At 43.7% G+C, this 9,508-nt stretch overlaps 1 pseudogene; it reads left to right on the forward strand.

Moving 5' to 3' along the window:
• Window positions 1–1,602: 1,602 nt before the first annotated feature.
• On the forward strand, window positions 1,603–2,904 carry LOC136523221 (receptor-like protein EIX2; annotated as a pseudogene).
• The last annotated feature ends 6,604 nt before the right edge of the window (window positions 2,905–9,508 follow it).

Here is a 9,508-nt window from a genome sequence, read left to right on the forward strand (position 1 = left end):
TACTAGACCAAGTATTTCTATTTAGTAAATATTATCCTTTTGTTCTCTTAATACCTTATATTTGAGGATCGGGGGCGTTGCCATTTTGACTTGGGTCCTTCCTTTGCTTCGGAGGAACTTTTGGTGCAGGTGGGAGTGCCTACACCTCGAGGCTGATCTCCCAATCATGAACATCCTAATTAATGACAGTTCCACAGAGTATTTGTGATGAGCATATAGATTTATCTCGAAAAAAATCAGATGGGCCAATTCTATAGGAAATAAGCCCCTCTTGTTGGACTGATCATAAACTTAAATTTGTCATGGAACAACTTTGGTGGACATATTCCAGAACAAAATGGCACTTTAATTCGCTGTTATTGGAGTCTACTGACCTCTGAGACAACCAATTTCCTGGGGAAACTCCTAGTGCTTATCAAATTTAACTTCACTAAGCTTTCTGAACAGGTCCTACAGTAATTTACCAGGAACATCCGAAAAAAAGTAATTTATCAGGAAAATACACTCTGAAAAATAACTAGACACTCTGAACTCAGATGATCTGGCTTTCATGTACATCGGTAATCCAGATCCCTGTGGACATCCTAAACCTTTTTCTGAAATTCTTGTGCTTGTGTTGTGCATCCTTTTTCTGTATTGAATCCACCATGCAGCCGGTGCCTGTTCTTGCCGTGTGGTGTTAAATTTTGGCAGCACATAGACGACAGAATTCCACACCACACTTCACGGCTGAAGTAGCAAGAAACCAAGCAGCTAGCAGTTTAGCAAACGAAAGACTAATTGATGAAGGCGTACAGCAGGAAGGTGGCAAGTCATGGGTCACCTGAGTACGGGACACCGTGTGGGCCACCTCCTTGTTGGATAGCTGGATGACGCGTTGATAGCTGAAGCACTAGCAATAAGAGATGGAGTGGACCCGGCGAGGAGATGTAGAATCTCACATGCTGTTTTGGAATCAGACAACAGCGTGGTAATTAAGTTGATGCAATCACCAGATGGAGGCCGCTCGGCGATCGCTGGAGTTTGGCACCATATCCAAGAGCTTTGCGAAGGGCTTTGTTTCCTTAGTTTTTACTTCTGTCAATCGAGAGGCAAATGACGCAGCGCATTGTTGTGCAGCTGCTGTGCCTCAGCGAGGTTTGGAGTGTGCGAATGGCAGCACCATACTCCAGAGTTCTTGCGGGAGGTGTTAGGCTCATGATTGTAACCCGATTGTAACCCTGTAAACTCTGAAATATAAGCTCGAGATATCTGCTAAAAAAAAGCTAGCAATTCATCAAACGAACGACTAATTGATGAAGACATACAGCATGAAGGAAAGTCATCGGTCACCTGAGTACGGGGACACTGTTGGTAGCGTGTGGGCCTCCTCCTTGTTAGATCCACAGTCACAGCTCTATGATGATTCCACGCTAGTTGCCCGACAATGTGCTCCTTCAATGACGACTTGATGGAATGAACTACCGCAGGCATCTTGACTGACTGACTGACTGACTGGGAGGATCGGAGGACGTGGAGTCTTTGACTGTGTCTGTGTATGTTAATATGTATATACTGCCTTACTTAGAAACTGGAATCTGTTTGCATCAAAATACCATCACAATGGCCAGAATTCTACAACCCTCCACCTTCTGGCACCAAGCTGCAGCGCTCTGCTTCTTGCTCGTGGCCGCCGCTGCAGCCACCACATCGGCGATTTTCATGGCCAGTGCTGCGGAGTTTAGTAGCCGCAGCTGCTTCGCGTCTGAGAGGGCCGCGCTGCTGTCCTTCAAATCAGGAATATTCGACGACCCTGCGAATCGATCGGCTGGGCTCGTGGAGAGGCCACGACTGTTGCCTGTGGCACGGTGTGCTGTGCAGCAATAGGACAGGCCATGTCATAAAGCTCGACCTCCGCAACAACAATTTGGACGAAGGTTATTGGGTGTCTGGGGATCCTAACAACGTCAGTTGGCTGCGTGGACAGATAAGTACTTCGTTGCTTGACCTACCACATCTGAGGCATCTGGATCTCAGTGGCAACCTTCTCGGGGGTGTGTGCCAATGCCTGAATTCTTGAGCTCTCTCAAGTGCTTGAAGTATCTCAACCTCTCCTATATGGATTTTGTTGGTAGGGTGCCGCCTCAGCTAGGCAACCTGTCCAAGCTAGTTTACCTTGACATAAATAGTGAATTCAATTTTGGCAATAATGTGCACTCACCTGAGATTTCATGGTTGGCACAACTCACTTCACTGAAGCATCTCAACATGGGTCGGGTGAACATTAGCACAGTGGTTGACTGGGTTCATGTGGTAAATACTCTTCCAAATTTGAGAGTACTACGCTTGAAACGTTGCGGCATTGTGACTTCCGCTCCATCACTATTACATCTCAACCTTACAGCTCTTGAGGAACTCAGCCTATCTGAGAACTCCTTAAACAGTCAAATTGCACCCAACTTGTTCTGGGATGTGACTAGCCTTAAGAGCCTTGAGTTTAATCGTTGTGGTCTATTTGGTTCCATTCCTGATGAATTGGGGAACATGACCTCATTACAAATGCTGGATCTCTCGGTTAACCATCTTAATGGGATGATACCGGCAACATTTCAAAATTTATGCAATCTGAAGTCTCTAGCTCTCTCTGGCAATTACATTGGTATGGAACTGACATATTTGATGGAGAGGCTACCAACTTGTGCGCAGAGGAAATTACAGGAGCTGGATCTGATTGATGCAAACTTGACTGGTAATATAACATATTGCCTAGCAAACCTAACCGGTTTAAACATTCTTTGTCTAGGATCGAACCATTTATCTGGTTCTGTGCCGGTGGGGATTGGAGCACTTACAAACTTGACTTTTCTGGATCTATCCAACAACAATCTAAGTGGTGTAATATCACAGGAACACTTTGTTAGTTGATCTCCATCAATAGGCCCCCTTGCCTCTGCTCTCTGATCGGGGGAGCCCAACCCTAACTGGTTGGTGGACCCCTGTCGCACAGCACATACAAATAGAGAAGGTGGGGATCAGGGCTCGTTTCACGAGGTTGACCGTGAGCCGCCACACCCACCTACAGTAACCCTAAACCGATCTAAAGACCGTGCTGCCAGCGACGGGATGTGCCCCACCACCACCACCGTCGCGCCTGCAGGTTCTCTACCGGCGCCACTGGACTTCTCTCCACCGCGCTGGACGACTCCTACTACACCGCGGCACCGACGTCTACGTTGCTGTGCCGCAAAGAGAAACGTCAAGGAGGCTAACCGGATCTATGGTTACACACAGAGGTACATAATCGATCCTAACATTGGTACCAGAGCCAGGTTACTAGTGTGTAACCCTAACCCTAATCGGGTAAAAGAAGTAAAAGAAGAAAGAACAGATCCGTGTTCGGATCAGAGAAGATGAACAAAGAAGGGGAAGGTAAGAAATTCGGAAAGAAAAGGTTCAACCGAAACCCTAACCCTAATTTGTAACCCCATCCCAAATCGGGTTAATCCCAAAAGAAGAAGGGGAAGGGGGAAGAAGGGGAAGGGAAGAGATTCGGAACCCTAACCCCCTCATCCCAATCAGAATCAAACCCGAAAAGAAAAGAAATCCAAATCGGTTCAATCCGAGCACCAAAAAGAAAAACAAAGAAAAAGGGGTTCGGCCTAGACCCGCTCAAATCCGAAGGGGGAAAAGAAAGGAACCCTAGATCGATTGGGGAAGAAGAGAAAAAGAAGGGTCAGAGCCCTAACCCTAACCCTAGTTTTCCATTCGGATGAACTCGAAAAGAAAAGGAAGAACAACAAATACAAATCCGAAGGGGGAAGGGGTGGATCTACCTCGCCGTGCGTCAGGATGTCCCTTCGCCGGCGTGGAGAAGAAGACCGAGCCGGGCTCGGCAAAGGGGTCACCACGGCCAGGCCGCTCGACGGCGACGCGCTCACCCGCTGGGGAGCGCGCACGCCGGCGAGGGGGCCGGCGGCGGTGCCATGGACGCCTTTGCTCGCTCTCGCTCGCTCGGCTGTGCTCGGCTGAGAAGAGAGAGCAAGGTAGAGAGAGGAGAGAGCGGCGAAGAAGAGAGAGAAAGCAAACGCCGGAATGAACTAGGGTTTTCTAAGGAACCCGACGTCGCCGGGTTTTTATTCGCCTGATCTCGCCGCTCGGCCGTAGGATACAGACGGATGGCGCAGATTCATTGGACCTGATTTGGCCCAGGCGGGATAGAGCTCGAGGCCGAATTCCCGGCCCAGGCCCAGGTTGCGGCCTGGGCGCGGGGGAGAGCGCGGGAAGGGCGCGTGCGGCTGTGGGCCGTGGGCCGTTTCAGGCCGAATCAGTAAAGAGCAAGAGCCCAGTTTCGTTTTTTTTATTCTTTCTAGAAAATTGAATATGCAAATTGGCTCAAAAGAAAAATAGAAAAGTAATTGGGAAAAATTCAAGAAATTGAGTAAGTACATTCTCCAGTGATTTTGAACAGACGTAATATTTAACTGGAGAAAAGAAAAGTTTTTCCAGTAAATGTTTATTTCCTGGAAATTGATTAATGGATTAAAGGAAATAGAAAAAGCAATTTTCCCCGTGGGTAAAATTCAAGGAAAAGAGAGTTTTTTCCACAGCCAAAGAAATTGTTTATTCTCCAGTTAATTTGTACCAACGTGATATTTAAAAGTTTTCCGCTGCTAAAGAAATTGTTGATTCTCCAGTTATTTTGAACCAATGTGGTATTTAATTGGAGAAAAAGAGATTTGTCATGGATTATGGTGTTGTTATTTTCTGACCAATGTTGTTAATAACAATATCGTAATTTTAATGATTTATGCATTGATTCTACTTCTGCCCAATGATGATGTAGAATTAGTGTATAAGAAAAGTTGATAATGTTAATGATTTATGCATTATTTCTACTTCTGCCCAACGGCGATGTAGAATTAGTGTATAAGAACATATGTTAATTTTAATGATTTATGCATTAATTCTACTTCTGCCCAACGGTGATGTAGAATTAGTGTGTAAGAACAGTTGTGAAAGTTAAAGATTTATGCATTAATTCTATTTCTGCCCAACGGTGATGTAGAATTAGTGTATAAGAATAATTGTATGTTTTGATTTTGACCAACGTTGAAATCAAGGCATGCAAATGGTGTTATTTTTATGTTAAGAAAAGTTTTGACCTGGTTTTCATCTTATCTAAGGTGGACTGAGTAGTCACCTCACCATTTTCCACTGAGTTATGTGGCACCGGTGAGAGAGACAAAAGAGAATGCTGCCACTTGGGCAACTAAAGAGAGGGATTTTGAATCCCAAAAGATAGTCCTATGACTTTTATGCATAGGAAGTGGGTCACTGCAAACAAGAAATGTTTGACTGTGATAAAGAACATGATTGAACCTGCAATTGTGGGCTTAATCCCAGAATGTGACACGGTCACCGAGTACCTTGATAGAATAAAGAGTCAGTTCACTGGCTCTTCAAAGACATATGCCACTTAGCTGATAAAGCAGCTGGTCATAGAGTGTTAATCTGGAAAAGGTGGCATAAGAGAGCTCACGATGCGTTGTCGAAATTATGGCACTGTCGTTTAGGCCATATTTCGAGGGAGAAAATAGAAAGACAAGTTAAGAATGATATTCTTTCTCCATTAGAGCTCTCAGATTAAGTTCAATGTAGGGAATGCATAAAAAAAAGTATGTAAAAAAGATTAAGAAAGATGACAAACGAAGCGCAGGAATTTTATAGATTATTCACATAGACATCTGTGATCAGCTTTCCTGTAAAGAGTGTGGATGGTTATGATTCGTTCATAATATTCATAGATGATTACTCCCATTATGGCTATATTTATCCAATCAAAGAAAGAAAATATATACTGGATAAATTCAAGATATTAAAGATTAAGATAGTCAGGTCTGACCGTGGGGGAGTACTGCGGTCGGCATACCCTAAAAGAATGGCATAGTAGCCCAGTATTCTATACCAGGTGAACCTCAGCAGAATAGAGTAGCTAAAAGAATCAATCATACCCTGATGGATATGATGGGCAGTATGATAAGTTACTCCACCTTACAGTTGAGCGTGTGGATGGAGGCGTTAAAAACCTCATTCATATTCTCAAAAGAGTACCAAGTAAATCGGTGCCCAAAACACCGTATGAGTTGTGGACAGAAAGTGTACCCTCACTAAACCACTTGCGTGTGTGTGGGGGAGCCCTACTGAGGCTAAAGTATTTAACCCAAATATTGGGAAGTTAGATCCTAAAACAGTAAGGTGCCATTTCATTGGCAACACAGAAAAGTCAAAAGGTTTTCGTTTTCCACTGTCCAGAGAGACATACAAAGTTTATGGAAACGAGACACGCTGTTTTCCTAGAGGATGAAAAGATGAGGGGGAGCATGGTAGCTTGAGAAATTGTCCTTGAAGTGAAGCGGGTGTATGCGTCCACTCCAATGATTCATGAGCCATTTTTCTCACTACCTGCTATAGTTGCACCAACAGTGCTAGATACTGTGGTGCCAGCATCTGTTGTTATCCCACCTGTGGCAACAATGAATGACGATGAGGAACCTGTTCCTTAGGATCCTATAGAACCTATTGCCACACATGAGGGGAGCAACAACAGCCTCAAACAAAAGTTGTGCCAAATGTGGAGGCCCCTAGAAGGTCTTAAAGAGTTAGAAAATCAGCTATTTCTGCTGATTATGAAGTGTATAACACTAAAGAATTTCAAATGGAGGATGATCCCACCTCATTTAAAGAAGCCATGAGAAGTGATCATTCATCAAAGTGGCTTGAGGCCATAGAAGATGAAATGAAATTGATGAATGTCAATAAAGTTTGGGATTTAGAAATAATTCCTAAAGGAGTCAAAACAGTCGGCTATAAATGGGTCTACAAGACTAAACATGACTCTCAAGGGAATATAGAGACATATAAAGTGTGACTTATGGCAAAAGGCTTTATGCAAAGAGAAGGGATTGATTACAATGAGACCTTTTCTCCAGTCTCATGTAAAGTTTCCTTCAGAATCATAATGGCATTAGTGGCATATTACGATTGAGAATTACATCAAATGGATGTAAAGACGGCATTTCTCAACGGAGACTTGGAGGAAAATGTTTACATGGCACAACCGAAAGGTTTTGTCATGGAAGGAAAAGAACGAATGGGATGCCGCCTAAAGAAATCCATTCATGGATTAAAACAAGCTTCAAGACAGTGGTACTTGAAGTTTGATCAGACAATAAAGAATTTTGGGTTTAAAGAGAATGTAGAGGACAATTGTGTCAATACAAAGTTTAAGAATGGGAAGTTTATCTTCCTTGTCCTGTATATAGATGATATCTTACTTGCTAGTAGTGATGTCAGTCTATTACTAGAGATAAAGAAATTTGATATGAAAGATCTTGGTGGAGCCTCGTTCGTTCTAGGGATCGAGATTCACCAAGATAGAAGAAAAAGGATATAAGGACTGTCACAAAAGGCATACATAGAAAAGATCTTAAAGAAATTCAGTATGCACAAATGTAGTCCCTCACCTGCTCCTATAGTCAAGGACGACATATATGGGGATTTTCAATGCCCTAGGAACCAATATGAGCTCAATCGATAAAGTAAAAGTGGTTCCGTATGCTTCAGCTGTCGGAAGCTTGTAACATGCTCAAGTATGTATGCGCCCTGACTTGGCATTTGTTACCGAGTTTTACTTGGCTGATTCCAGAGCAATTCTAGAATAGAACACTGAAATTAGTAAAGAAAGTCTTACATTATTTGTAAGGAACGAAAGGTCTCATGACGACATATAGAAGATCTGATTCACTCCACATGGTGGGATATTCAGATTCTGATTATGCGAGAGTGAATGCATATCCAAACGTGGATTTTCTATCATCTCGCAAAGGGGAGCTATTTCATGGAAAAGCTCAAAACAAACTGTCACTACATCGTCCACAATGTATGACAATTTGTAGTGTGTTATGAGGCAACGGACAGGTGAACTAACTAACGAAGTTCATACCGGTTTGAAGGTGGTTGACGACATCTATATACCACTAAAGTAATACTGCGATTATAATCTGGCAGTATAGGATGCTCACAACATAAGTCAAGTGGTGCTGCCAAACACATTGACATAGAGTATTATGTTGTGAAAGATAAAGTCCGGGATAAAGTCATAAGTCTTGAGCATATAAGTACAGAAAGGATGCTCACGGATCCGCTTACAAAAAGACTTACCACCCAACATGTTCAGAGAACATGGTGTTCAGAGAACATGTAGCTAGCTTGTGTTTAAGGAAAAGCCTAAAATATTCCTAGACAAAAGAAGGCCCAAAGATAAGTATCTATTTCAGAACAAAGTAGTGAGTTATAGCTGTTAAGTCTATCGGCAATGGACCGTGACAATGAGACATGCTCTATGAGCTAATCTGTAATTGAATGAACAAAAGTAAATGATATGAAAGTGAAAGATGGAATGAGATTAAGGGGGAGAATGTTAGTTGATCTCCACCAATAGGCCCAACGGCCTATTGGGCCCTTGCCTCTGCTCCCTGATCGGGGGAGCCCAACCCTAACTGGTTGGTGGGCCCCTGTCGCACAACACATACAAATAGAGAAGGTGGGGATCGGGGCTCGTTTCACGAGGTTGATCGTGAGCCGCCACACCCATCTACAGTAACCCTAAGCCGATCTAAAGACCGTGCTGCCAGCGACGGGATGTGCCCCGCCACCACCACCGTCGCGCCTGCAGGTTCTCCGCCGGCGCCACTAGACTTCTCTCCACCGCGCTGGACAACTCCTACTACACCGCGGCACCGGCGTCTACGTTGCTGTGCCGCAAAGAGAAACGTCAAGGAGGCTAACCGGATCTATGGTTACACACAGAGGTACATAATCAATCGTAACACACTTTGCCAACCTAACAAATTTGGAATATATCATTTTATCAGATAATCATCTACAGTTCAAAGTTGATTTTGATTGGGTGCCACCATTTCAACTGTGGGGTGCAGCGTTTGCATCTTGTCACATGGGCCCTGGATTTCCTACATGACTTCGGACACAAAACCATATTGACGGGCTAGATATTTCAAACACAGGTCTCACGTACTGGAACGATTCCAGATTGGTTCTGGTTGTTTTTTCGAATGCTACCGAGTTGCACATCTCCTATAACAGTATTAGTGGCGAGTTGCCCCTGAATTTGGACTTCATGTCATTGGAGTACCTATTTCTCAATTCAAACAATCTAACTGGTTCCGTACCACGCTTGCCTAGAACAATAGGGATATTGGATATCTCAGAAAACTTTTTAAACAGGCAACTTTCATTAAAATTTGAAGCTCCATGGTTACAGGTTGTGCATCTCTTCTCCAACCGTTTAACTGGGGTTATTCCTGCATCAATTTGTCGGTGGAAACAATTGCGAGTACTGAATCTGTCAAAAAATCTCCTTGAAAGTAAGCTTCCTGATTGCAGCGCCAATGATCTGAAACAGTGGAACTCTTCTACCATAAACTCTTCAACGGTAAATTCTAGCTGTGCA

This window comes from Miscanthus floridulus, chromosome 18, assembly GCF_019320115.1.
Source record: "Miscanthus floridulus cultivar M001 chromosome 18, ASM1932011v1, whole genome shotgun sequence".
NCBI classification, from domain to species: domain Eukaryota; kingdom Viridiplantae; phylum Streptophyta; class Magnoliopsida; order Poales; family Poaceae; genus Miscanthus; species Miscanthus floridulus.